Below are 14,002 nucleotides of genomic sequence, written 5' to 3'. Positions count from 1 at the left end.
TTTACCTCATGAATTTTGAAAGAAGTAGAGCTGGTTCAGGGATACATTATATCCAAAAAGGATAGATGAACCCAACATTAACACTGAGGGGGTGAATAAATGCAAGTACTCGGAAGTGAAATCCAAACTTGCCATAGAGGAAAGAGGACTCTTCCGATGAGGTAGGATGATGCCCCAATAAAAACTGCTTTGAGAAGCCAGAGGGTGAGTAGAAGGCTGGCGCTTCCCCACTGCCTGTTGTCACTCAGTAGGTAGTCACCAGGTGGTAAGCAGTTGACAAAAGGGCCAGGAAGCTCTGTGTGCAAAATAGCCAACTCCTGTTTTGGATTGTTTTTCCTTTTTTTCCATCATTAGTTTTTTCTTTTCTTCTGGATGCCCACACACATACACATGCTATGGTTTCTTCCATGCATATGTAAAAGACAGACGGTCTTTTTAATCATCCTTCAGGTTAGTCAAGGCCTAAGACTAGACCTGGGCTCCTATGATGAGAGGAAATATGAGTGAAAAGAGAAATCATAGGAGCTTTGTCTTACGATTTGCGGTGGGTTAGTTTTACAACTTGCCTTAGGGTAAAAATCATAATCACATGCATTGTCTCACTTGTTAGAAAAGCAGTACAATGGTTGTCAAGCTGGATCCAGTTTGAAAAGTGAAAGTGTTAGTTACTCAGTCATGTCTGACTCTTTGCTAGTCCATGGACTTTAGCCCACCAGGCTTCTTTGTCCATGAAATTTTCCATGAAAGAATACTGGAATGGGTTACCATTCCCTTTTCCATGGGTCCAGTTTACTTGGGCTCAAATCTCAGCTTTGTCACTTAAGTCATTTAAATTCTCTCTTAGTTTCCAAATGTGTAAAAATAACAATAGTACCTAACTCACAGGGAGCTCTTGGGTTTTAACTCTTTTAACATTTGTAAAATGCTCAAAACATGTCCTTGTGCATGCTAAAACACTTAATGTTAGCAATTATTCTTACTATTAATTATTATCTTGCACATCTTCCCTATAACTAGAGTATCCCAGAGCTGGGGCTGAAATTTGGGTATTGAAACTTTTATTTTTCTGCGTTGATTGCTGAGGGGTGATAACATACTTTAATTCATTCTCTCCCCGTGTGTACTGAGGATCTACTCTGAGTCAGGCATGGTGTAGGTGCTCTGGAAGTGAAGAAAACATGAAATAATCTCTTTTTTCAAATTTTTCATGTTTGTAGGTGAGAAAAACTCAATGATGTCAGGTCCTCAAGGACTAGACTGTCTTATTGTCATTAGAAATCCATGCCTTGGTATGAAGTGAGACACAACACAGAGGCAATCAGAACCAATGTGGAAACAGACATGGGAATATGAGAGAATACTTGACAAACTTCCTTGACTGTGCTTCCTCTTTAAGTTCTCCATTTTCTCTCCACCCATTCTTTTTTGATGATTCTTATTTCCTTCAGTGTAACTATCAAGTCATCCCCATGCTGGCTTTTGCAATCTCATTTCCACTGACTTTATCCACTCCACTGTGTTCAGGAACATATTGTAGCATATTTGTTCCTTACCATGGTATTTGTACACACCTCTGATGTAGGATTTGTCACAATTTTTTTAAACTTACTTGTTTATGTGTTAGACTTTGAGGTAAAAGAGGCAAGACCCATGTCATTCCAACCCATGTGGCACCCTCCAGGTGAGCACTTAGCACATAGCAAGCAGTCAATACTTACGGAACATAAGTGTTTTGGACTGACATTCCCTGCTTAACCCCTTTATGTCTGATTTGTATCAGCACTTTCCCCCCAATACCTATTTGTGCAAACACCTTCAATGAAATCTAGCAATGCTATGCTAATATTCCCTGAACTTCAATAAGCCTATCAAAAAGCAGAGAAATTACAAAGAGTTCCAAAGGGTAAACAACTTTGTAATTAGAAAAATTTCAACCTAGTAGAATTTTGGAGAGTTGTGCAAATTTATATGATGATTACAAAGCAGAAAATGTCATACTAAATGCTAGGGGTATTTTAAAGTTCTTCCAGACACAGGGATCACAAGAATTTGAAATAAAATCCCACCTGCTCCAGCCACTTGGGTTGAGTTCCTAACAGTGAACGGACATGATGCCTAAAAGTGCTTTCAGAGAAATATTGACTGAATTGAAAGCCAACCTTTCCCTGCAGGCTGAAAGGGTTCCAGTCTTCATTGGCTGTTTTGGACACAGAACTTCACGCAGCTTTCTGTCGAACCCTAGAAAGATTGGCATGCAGAGTTCCACACATTTCACTAGGGACTCCAAATTTTGGTATCAATTTGCTGACTAGAATGAACAGGCTCTATAAAATTCTTTGACCTGTCATGTAGTTAGTTCAGTCACTCAGTCGTGTCCAACTCTTTGCAACCCCATGGACTGCAGCACACCAGGCTTTCCTGTACATCACCAACTCCCAGAGCTTGCTGAAAGTCATGTCCATCCCGTCAGTGATGCCATCCAACCATCTCAACCTCTGCTGTCCCCTTCTGCCTTCAACCTTTCCCAGCATCAGTCTTTTCCAATGAATCAGTTCTTTGCATCGGGTGGCCAAAGTATTGGAGCTTTGCTTCAGCATCAGTCCTTCCAATAAATATTCAGGACTGATTTCCTTTAGGATGGACTGGTTTGATCTCCTTGCAGTCCAAGGGACTCTCAAGAGTCTTCTCCAACATCACAGTTCAAAAGCATCAGTTCTTCAGCCCTCAGCTGTTTTTATGGTCCAACTTTCACATCTATACATGACTACTGGAAAAAACCACAGCTTTGATCACATGGACCTTTGTCAGTAAAGTAATGTCTCTGCTTTTTCATATGCTGTCTAGGTTGGTCAAAGCTTTTCTTCCAAAGAGCAAGCGTCTTTTAATTTCATGGCTGCAGTCACAATCTGCAGTGATTTTGGAGCCCAAGAAAATAAAGTCTCTCACTGTTTTCATTGTTTTTCCATCTATTTGCCATGAAGTGATGGGACCAGATACCATGATCTTAGTTTTTTGAATGTTGAGTTTTAAGCCACCTGTCATGTAAGATGCATAAATACTTTTTGCATGGCAGAAAACCCTCAACACATGGTACAATGGGGACCTCTCTTACTCATGTTCAGAGCACAGATCTTCATGCAGCTTTCAACTTCCTCTAGACCTAGCAGAATTGTAGATCTCCAAAATAAATACTCTGTATCTCGTACTTCCAGTATACTTTCCACACTTTCAGAAAACAAAGTGCAAAGTAGTTATTACCTATGGCAAGAAACAACCAGTTATATTCCCCAATGGGACAAAGTTGTCATTAACTGAAGGCTTTCAGCAGGGATTCACCTATCACATGCTTGGCACACTCTTAGATTTGCTCAACTTTACATAGAAAAAGCAAAGGTAAGCTATACAAAATTTTGAAATGCATCACTACTTATGTCACAACGTGAACTTCCTTAGATAATGAACACTGTTGGGAAAAGTTTGTGTTACTGACTTGATAACAAGGTCAAGTGTTTACTGCAGGCTGCTCTTCATCCCAAATGGTGTAAAGAAGCTCATACTTCTATTCCTAGTTAGAAAAGACTCCCAAGCTTCCTGGTCAAGCTCTAGTTTCACAAGACTGTGAAATAAAACCCCATCCAGGTGGCAGTAGTTGTAAAGAACCCTGGGTTTTGATCCCTGGCTCAGTAAGATCCACTGGAGTAGGGAATGGCAACCCACTCCAGTATTCTTGCCTAGAGAATTCCTTGGACAGAGGATCCTGGCAGGATACAGTCCATAGGGGCTGTAAAAAGTCAAACACGACAAAGTGACTGAGCATACAGATACACACACACACACCTCTTCTTCAGCTTCATGGGCTGAGTTCCTGACTGAAAGAAAATGAGGCCTAAAGCTGCTTTCAGCCAACTGGTGAGGACAACACATTGACAAAATGGGAAGCCAGTCTTTTCCTATGAAATATTTTCACTTCTCTTTGGTTATTTTGGACAGAGCTTCACCCAGCTTTCCATGAAACAATAGAAGTATTGGTCTATAGGGCTCCATACATTTCACTAGTGACTCCAACTCCTATCTTGATTTCCTACCCAGAAAGAACAAGCTCTATAAAAATTGTTCAACTAGTTTGTAAGAAATACAAACATATTCTGTATGGCAGAATATTCTTATCCATAGTTTAATGACAGCCTCTCCTACTCATGCTTACAGCACAGAGTTTATGCAGAATTGCAGACTGCTTAGAGAATATACTACATATTTCACATTTCCAAAATAGTGTTCACTTTGGCAGAGAAGAAGGTGCAAGGTTGTTCTTTCTTCTGTTAAAAAGGTAACTGGATACATTTCCAATGGGATGAACCTGTTAACTCAATGTTTCCTTACAAGGCTTTAGCTTCCAGAATGGAAAACCCTTTGTTTAGTTCATCTAAGGTAGGAAAAGCAAAGATAAGTTTGCAAAGCCTTTAGAACTGTAATATGAAAGAACTTTTTGTATTCTATTACAAGTTAATCAGGGCTTCCCAGGTGATGCTAGTGGTAAAGAACCCACCTGCCAGTGCAGGAGACATGAGAGACACAGGTTCAATCCCTGAGTTGGGAAGATCCCCTGGAGAAAGGCAAAACCCACTCCAGTTTTCTTGTTTGGAGAATCTCATGGACAGAGGAGCCTGGAGGGCCATAGTCCATAGGGTTGTAAAGAGTTGAACATGAATGAAGACAGCATAGCACAAGTTAATCACATTATAGGATGTTGCCTATAAGCTTCAATTATGCATAAGAATCCATCACTGGGAACACTGCCACCCAGGTAATGAGTGTTAAGATTAAAAATATATCTTTAGCTCATAGGAAACATTCTGACCAGGTCCACCTTTCAATAACTGCAGGGAAGAAACGAAGACATCTTCTCTAGAGGCAGCTGAGAACCAGGAAATGTCAGTTTTTAATCCCTTCACTTTTAGTATCTTAAGAAGTCTGAATTCTAACTCAGGCATGATGGTTCTTTGTGACTGGAGCCCACCATCTTCTCTGTTTGCTAACTTTTCTAATAACATCATTAGTCCTTGCTGCAACAATGTGTCTCTCTGTTTCCCGCCTGTTGCATGGCGAGTAGTACAAGCTTAGACTTGGTAACAGAACAAATCACTACATATGTCACATACAAGGTGAAGGTCCCTTCAGAGGCTTAACAGTGTCGAAGTTTTGTGCTGATAGATTGGTAGAGAGGTCTTCTGATGACCATGGGAAATGTCATGGCATGAGGGGAAAACAATTTTGTGTTTCCATTCTTAATTATGTACCTACTTTATGGAGAGACTCCAAGTAACCGATTCAAACACAGGTGTTACAGCCTGTGAAATAAAATAGCCCATTTCAGTTACACAGGGTGTGTCCTGACAGTGAAAGAACACAGTGCCTACAATTATTTTCAAACAGCTTTTGAGCAATCATACCTTAACTGGATGGGGAGCTAACCTTTGCCTGTAGGCTGAAAACCTTTCACTGTTCTTTGGCTATTTTGGACCCAGAGTTTCACGCACTTTTCTATGAAACCCTAGAAATGTTCTACAGGTTACCACATTTCCTACTGACTCCAAAACCGTAGCCTCCATTGCCTATGTAGAATGCATTCTATAAAAGTTTGATCACCAGGCTCATAACAAACCCAAACATTTTCCATGTGGTAGATAGATATGCCTTATCCACAGTTCAATGGCAGCCTCTCCTACTCATGTCTACAACAGAGTGCTCCTTGTAGCTTTTTACTTCCTCTGTTGTTGTTGCTATTTAGTCACTAAGTCATGTCTGACTCATTTGATTGTAGCCTGCCAGGCTCCTCTGTTCATGGGATTTCCAAGGCAAATATACTAGATTGGGTTGCCATTTCCTTCTCCAGAGAATCTTCCCAACCCAGGGATAGAATCCACGCCTATTGTCTTGCAGGTGAATTCTTTACTGCCAAGCCATAAGGGAAGCCCTTTTTACTTTCTCTAGATACACAGAATTGTAGATCTCAAAAACATACTGCACTTCCAACATAGCATTCACTCTAAGAACGAACTGCAGGGTGGTCCTTTCTGAAGGCAAAAAGCTATTGGCTGCATCCCCCATAAGACGAACCCGCTGCCTCAGTGCTTCTTGCAGGGCTTTGCCTATGGAAGGATTGAAACTCTCAATTTAGCTCAACCTAACCTACGGCATGCAAAGGTAAATTTGATCTAGACTTTGGAATACATCACTGCATATTCACATACAAGGTGAGCTTTTCCTCAGAGGTTGAACACTTGGAAAAAGTTTATGCTGGTAGCTTGTTAACATGGTCTTATAATGACCATGGGTAACTCTTTCTGGAAAATGGGCTAAAGAAGCTTGTACTTCCATCCTTATCACATACTTATTTTATGGGGAGACTCAGGTAACTGAGCCAGATGCAGGTATCACAGGGGTCACTGTGAAATAAAAGTGCCCCTACATGTGCTACATGGGGTGGGTTTCTGACAGAGAAATACCACAGTACCTAAAAGTATTTTCAAGTGCTTTAAAACACCTTAATTTGACTGAACGGGAATCCCTGCAGGATGAAAGTATTTCAGTCCTCTTTGGCTATTTCAGACCCAGAGCTTCACACAGCTTCACATGGCTTTCAACTTCTCTAGATTGAGCAGAATTGTGGATTTTTAAAAAATATACTACATGCTTCACACTTCAAAAATAACTTCCACACTATCAGAGATTTTAAAAAACCCTTTAGAGAGAGAGAGAGAGAGAGAGAGAGAGAACAGTTGGTTACATACCCAATGTGACAAATATTTTACTGGAAATACTTTCTGCAGGGCTTTACCTGCCAAACTCCTGGAGAATTCATCGATTTTCTCAACTTCATGGCAAAAAAGCAAAGGTTAACTTAACAAGGTTTTGCAACAAATCACTACATATGCTGCTTACAATGTGATAGAAAAAGAACATAATTGGAAAAAAATTCTGCTGTCAGCTTGTTAACAAGGTCAAGTGATTACCATGTCCATTGTTTGTTCTGTATGGGCTAAACAAGCTTGTATTTGCTTTAAGGAGAGACTCCAAATTGCTTATCCAAACACTAATTTCATATGGTTGTGAAATAGAACCACATCTGCTTCAGCTTTGTGGGGTAAGTTCTGACAGTGAAAGGACACGGTGCCTACAAATCAACCACCTTGTAAACTTAATGGGTTGTTAGCCTTTCCCTACAACCTGTAAGGTTTCACTCTTCTCTGGCCATTTTGGACACAGATTTTCATGCAGGTTTCCCTGAATGCTTAGAACATGAGTCTCCAGACTTAGAAGTGACAGGGTCAACTATTCTCTGACAGGTAGCTATCAATGAGTAGTTTTCAGGCAGCATGGAATTTTAATTGATGTCATCCAAATTTAGGGAAATTTTGATGGGGGTCTTTGTCCAATGGATATTGTGTGTTATGAAACTACTGATTGTGGGGACGTAAGAGAAGCAGGGAAACATGAATCAGGTGTGGACCATGGCTAAGAGGAAGCAAAGAGAGCGAGTGAGAGAAAGAGGAAAGTGAGACTAAGACTAAGATACAGACAGGGGCGGGGGGGTAGGTCAACAAGACAGGAGCAGGTATATGGAGAGAATCTGAGACAGAGACCAAAAGACCGACTGAGAAATTGGCAGGTTTGATGAGAGGCGAGAAGAAAGACACACAGAGAGAGTGCCACTGTCTCCTTTGTCACAGGTCATTTGGACACCAGGAAAGTGACTAGAGGAGAAAGAATTATTGTCATGGAGACAGATTGTGTATTCTGGAATTCTGTGCATTTCTTCAGAGATGAGAGCAGTCGCCTACATTCTACCCAAAGTTTAGTCCTTTTAAATGATAAATATCTCCACTGAGTACAAATAAGCCATACCAGGCTTCCTTTAGTTTACTGGCTAGTTGGTTGGCTGGCATGTTTGTTTTTTCTGTGGTGAATCCTGCAATAGATCTTAGAAGTGTACTGAGTGGCAATGAAATCTCTAAACTTAGGTCCAGTTTCTAAACCAATGAAGAAATCTAAAGCAGAGCTGTTTGATGAATGTTAAAAAGAAGAGCAGTAACAGCAGCAGCCTCCTAACCTCAGACTTTGACTCAAGGTAAGTATCCAGCATTCCAAAGGTACTTCTCCATAGAATCTCCCTGAGCCAGAATCCACTGAAAATGGATGATGGACGATGTGTGGCTAAGAAAGCTTAGGAGAGGAAACAATGATATCTGGTTCTTGTTCCATTAGTATTCCAGATAGGAGAATCCTGCCCCTGTTTGGAGGGTAGAGTGATACTTGGTCAGGCAGGCTTGGGGTCTTCTGGCCCCAAACTGCCAGGAAGTACAGAATTCCTTTCTTCCATCACCTTGGAAAATCAATCCTCAGGCTACCTAACTAGCATTCATTGATGAGTACCTCAGAGCACTCAATGGCATGAAAGGTGGCAAATATATATATATTAGAGAGTGTGTGTGTGCGTGTGTGTGTATTTGTGTGTCTGTACATCTGTATACATATCCACATAGAACTGAATCAGATGTGTCTAACTATGTATGTGACATTCCGTTTCATACACACCATACAATGTATCTGCAGTGAATGTGTAAATGGCCTAAATGTCCTCTCTTCTTTGTGTGTTCTTCTCCTTTAAAAGACTCAGCCAGAGAGGCCAGGAGAAAGAGAACATTCATCTCTCTTTCTCAAACAAGGCTCCCTGTGCAAGCGTTTAAGAGGGATCACTTTCCAGGCATTGCCACCAGAGAAGAACTGACCAGTGGACAGGAAGCCCAGAATCCAGGCAGGTTCTCTACCAGTGGGTGGAACAGGACTTGTCACAGGAGAAAGAAGAAAGTTGTATCAGCCGCTACTACTCCTGCTGTGGCAGACTGAAGCCCCCCACCCGCTGTCCAAAGCACGCCTCCTCCTCCTCTTCACCCCTCTCAGCAATGGGAGAGCATGCCATCCTTGGCTTCAGCAGTTCCTTTTTGTGTCCCCATCTTCTGGGAGCCTGGGGCTGCCTCTGGAGGCTATGTGGGCCACCCGTTGATGCTCTTCATGGTCCAACCCTGCCCAGTGGCTCTCCATGCAAGCGGGAACCCACCACCTTCTTCTCCAGGCACAGTTTCCTTGCTATCATTGCCACTGGGCAGCTTTGGCAAGGGGCCATATTTCCTCCTGCAAAGCTTGAGACACACATCCCATGGTGGCCAGAGGCACCCTCTGACGAAAGCATGGCCCCTCTGCTCGAGCCACAGCCCCAGTACCCAGCTCTTCCAGGCTTGCCAAGCCTCCTAGATGAAATATTGTCAGACAGACACAATTTGGACAAGGCAGGATCTTTCTTGGGTGTGGACACAGAGTAAGATAGAGTTGAGGCAACTCTGGAAGCACCCCTCAGTGAGGGAGAATTCCAGGCCCTGCTCAACATACCGCCAGACTCCTCAGGGCCTTAGGCTTAGGGGTAGAGGAAGGCATACCTTCCCTCAAGATCCCTTCAGGTATTCTTCCATGGGATGTGCAGCCATGAGGGAGAAAAAAGAGAAGGGACAAGCAACACTCCTCCTAGTGTCTGCCAGCAAGACCAAGGCAAGAAGACTGACCCCAGCAGCAAATTCACAGCACCCACGAGCATTTCCAAGCTCCACATGAGCCATGAGGAAGCATGGCGACCAGGAGGGGTACCCTCCCTGAAGCCTTAAGGAACTCTTGCATTCCAATGACAAAGAGGATAACCCAACAGTGAACTGGGTTGACCAGTTGTATGTGACGTTCCATTGATCCAATAAAGAAATGCAAGTTATCGGTTGTGCTTTGGTTCCTTTGTATTCTGTCCTGTCTCTCCTGCAGTTCTTCAGAGAAGGAAAATCTCTCCCTTTGCCTGGAACAGCACGAGAAGGTGGGCCAGATGCCTGTGTCTAGTACTGCACTTGTAGCCACAAACATATCCTAGTGAAGTCTCTAAAATACTCCCTCAGGGACTACCTTCCCTTGGTTTCTGGGTATGTGGCATGGATGGTTTCCCCAGGGGCATATCCACTGAATACAAGTCCAAAACTATCCAAATACTTACATTACCAGAGTTCTTGATAACAAATCTGCATGGTATATTATGCAGACAATTAATCTCTCTCTCTCCCTGTCTGTGTTTCTCTCACTTTCACTGTCTGTTTACTGCCACACAGTATACACACACACACACACACACACACACACACACAGAGGCCTCTCAGAGTATAAGCTGAGTTACAACTAAAGCAATGTACAAATAAGTGAAAACAAATACACATGGAATCTTAAAGTGGTGGCAGGTGACCCCTCCCACTGCTTCTTTCAACAGTTTTCTCGAAGATACGATATTTCTCTTGTACACTCTATGATGACTAGTTCTCTACTCACTCCATCCAAGCCCCAGGTTCAGCGTGGGTGTGTCAGTGACAGTCAGTAGGAAAACAATCTGATAGTTGCCACTTGAATATGTGTACACCGATCTACCTACAACTGCATCCAGGTCTCCAGGTCTACAGGGTATGTTGTTGCCGTTCAGTTGCCCAGTCGTGTCTGACTCTTTGCAACCCCATGGACTGCAGCACACCAGGCCTCCCTGTCCCTCACCATCTCCCCAAGTTTGCCCAAGTTCATATCCACTGCATCAGTAATGCCATTCAGCCATCTCATCCTATGACACCCTCTTCTCCTTCTGCCCTCAGTCTTTCCCAGAATCAGGGACTTTATCAGTGAGTCAGCAGGTGATCAAAATACTGGAGTTTTAGCTTCAGCATCAGTTCTTTCCAGCAAGTATTGAGGGTTGATTTCCCTTAAGATTGACTGGTTTGATATCTTTGCTGTCCAAGGGACTCTCAAGAGTCTTCTCTATCACCACAGTTCAATGGCATCAATTCTTTGACACTCTGCCTTCTTTGTGGTCCAGCTCTTGCAACCGTACGTGACCACTGGGAAGACCATAGCCTTGACTATAAAGACTTTTGTCGGCAGAGTAATGTCTCTGCTTTTCAGCACACTATCTAGGTTTGTCATTGCTTTCCTGCCAAGAAGCAGATGTCCTGATTACATGGCTGCAGTAACCATCTGCAGTGATTTTAGAGCCCAAGAAGAGGACATCTGTTACTGCTTCCACCTTTTCCCCATCTATTTGCTGTGAAGTAATGGGGCCAGATGCTATGATCTTGGTTTTTTTAATAATTAATTTTAAGCCAGCTCTTTAACTCTCGTCCTTCATCCTCATCAAGAGGATCTTTAGTTCCTCTTCTCTTTCTGCTATTAGGGTGGTATCATTTGCATTTCTGATGTTGTTGATGTTTCTCCCACCTATCCTGATTCAAGCTTGTAACACATCCAGCCTGGCATTTCTCATGATGTGCTCAGCATATATATTAAACAAACAGGGTGACAACAGATAGCTCTGTCTTACTCCTTTCTCAATCTTGAACCATTCAGTTATTCCATACAGGGTTCTAATTGTTTCTTTTTGACCCGCCAACAGGTTTCTCAGGGGACAGGTAAGATGGTCTGGTATTCTCATCTCTTTAAGAGGTTTCCACAGTTTATTATGGTCCACACAGTCAAAGGCTTTGGCACAGTCAATGAAACAGTGGTAGATGTTTTTCTGGAATTCCGTAGCTTTCTGTATGATTGAGCGAATGTTGGCAATTTGATCTGATTCCTCTTCCTTTTCTTAATCCAGCTTGGACATTTGGAACTTCTTGGTTGCATAATGCTGAAGCCCAGCATTCATGATTTTAAGCATGACCTTACTAGCATGGGGGGTGAGTGTAATTGTTCCCATGCTTTAGTACTACCCTTCTAGGGAACTAGGATGAGAACTGACATTTTCCAGTCTTGCAGCCACTACTGAGTCTTTCGGGTTTGCCGACTACTGAATGCAACATCTTGATGGCATCATCCTTTAGAATTTTGAATAGTTCTACTGGAATTCTGTCCCATTCACTAGCGTTATTAACAGCAGTTCTTCCTAAGACCCACTTGACTTCACACTCCAGAATGTCTGGCTCTGGGTGGCTGGCCACACCATTGTAGTCATCCAGTTCATTTGGATCTTTTTTATACAGTTCTTCTATGTCTTCTTTCTATCTCTTCTTCATCTCTTCAGTGTCTACTAGGTCTCTACCATTCATATCCTTTATTGTGCCCATCTTTAGGCAAAATGTGCTCTTCATAGCTCCAGTTTTCCTGAAGAGACCTCTAGTCTTTCCCCTTCTGTTGTTTTCTTCTAGTTTATACTCTGTTCATTGAAGAAAGCCTTCTTGTCTCTCCATGATGTTCTTTGGAAATCTGCATTTAGTTGGATATACCTTTCCCTTTCTCCCTTGCTTTTTGCTTCTCTTCTTTCTTTAGTTATTTGTTAGGCCTCCTCAGATAAACACTTTGCCTTCTTACTTTTCTTTTTCTTTGGGATGGTTTTGTTCACTGCCTCTTGTACAATATTATGAACGTGCATCCATAATTCTTCAGGCACACTGTTTATAAGTTTTAATCCCTTGAATCTATTAATCACCTCCACTGTATATTCATAGGGGATTTAAGTTGTACCTGTCTTGCCTAGTGGTCTTCCCCACTTTCTTTAGTTTAAGCCTGAATTTTGCTATGAGAAGCTGATCATCTGAGTCACAGTCAGCTCCAGGTCTTGTCTTTGCTGACCATATATACCTTATCCATCTTTGGCTACAAAGAATGTAAACAATTTGATTTCAGTATTGGCCATTTGGTGATTTCCATGTGTAAAGTCATCTCTTGTGTCGTTGAAAAGGGGTATTTGCTATGATCAGTGCATTCTTTTGGCAGAATTCAGTTAGCCTTTGCCCTACTTCCTTTTGTTCTCCAAAGTCAAAATTGTCTGTTACTCCAGGTATCTCTTGACTTCCTTCTTTTGCATTCCAATCCCCAATAATGAATAGAACATCTTTTTTTGGTGTTAGTTCTTGGAGGTTTTCTAGGTCTTCATAGAATTGATCAACTTCAGCTTCTTTGGTATTGGTGGTAGGGGCATAGACTTGGATTACTGTGTTGTTGAATGGCTTGACTTAGAAATGAGTCAAGATCATTGTGTTATTTTTGAAGTTGCACCCAAGTGCTACATCTTGGATTCTTTCGTAGATTTTGAGGGCTACTCCATTTCTTCTATGGGATTCTTGCCCACAGTAGTAGATATAATGGTCATCTGAATTAAGTTTTCCCATTCCAATTCTTGTCCATTTTAGTTCACTGATTCCTAAGATGTTGGTGTTTATTGCTTGACCACATCCAGTTAACCTTCAGTGTCTACAGGGTATATCTCTGCATATACACCTAGTCCTCAAAGCCCTCCCAGTCACTCCCCTTTTCCCCTACCTCTGGGGCAACATACAGATCTCTCTCTATTTTCCCTTGACAGAAAGGAAGAGTCTGTTTCAGTGGCTACACAGGATGGGATACGGTTTCTAGCAAAAGAGTCTGGACATGGTATAGCCTCAGGACAAGTAGACTGGAGATTTGGAAAGGGACCCCTTGTGGAAAGAAGACTCTTTCAAAAGGGTGTGAGAAAGGCTATCAGGGTGTACCTGGAAAGGCTTAGATCAGTGTGGTTGGTGGGACTTGTGCAAACTGTAGCTACATCTAGGAGCTGTAGCTTAGACCCTTTGTGGTCCAGCCACCCACACCAGAGAAATCTTGGAGCCAGGGGAAGGGTGGTGGAGCCCCACACATAGTCAACTGGTGGCCTGTGTGGAAACGCACTCAGTCTCCCAAAATGCCCTGACTGCCAGGCAGATCAAAGCTGCCATTCTCCCAAACAACTTTCCATCACCTGCATTGTCCAGCTGGGAGCCAGTGGAGGTCTGGCCACAGTGCCTTGGTGGGAGGAGCCATGTAACCCAATGTTTCAGTGGATTTTAACAGCCAATACTTCCACCTTCTTGGGGAAAATTGCTTTGATGTAACAAGATGGTCTCATCACCATCTGATCTCTGCC

This window comes from Muntiacus reevesi, chromosome 4 (assembly GCF_963930625.1).
Source record: "Muntiacus reevesi chromosome 4, mMunRee1.1, whole genome shotgun sequence".
NCBI classification, from domain to species: Eukaryota; Metazoa; Chordata; class Mammalia; order Artiodactyla; family Cervidae; genus Muntiacus; species Muntiacus reevesi.
The sequence above is the reverse complement of the archived record's forward strand: the minus strand, read 5'-3'. Positions refer to the sequence as shown.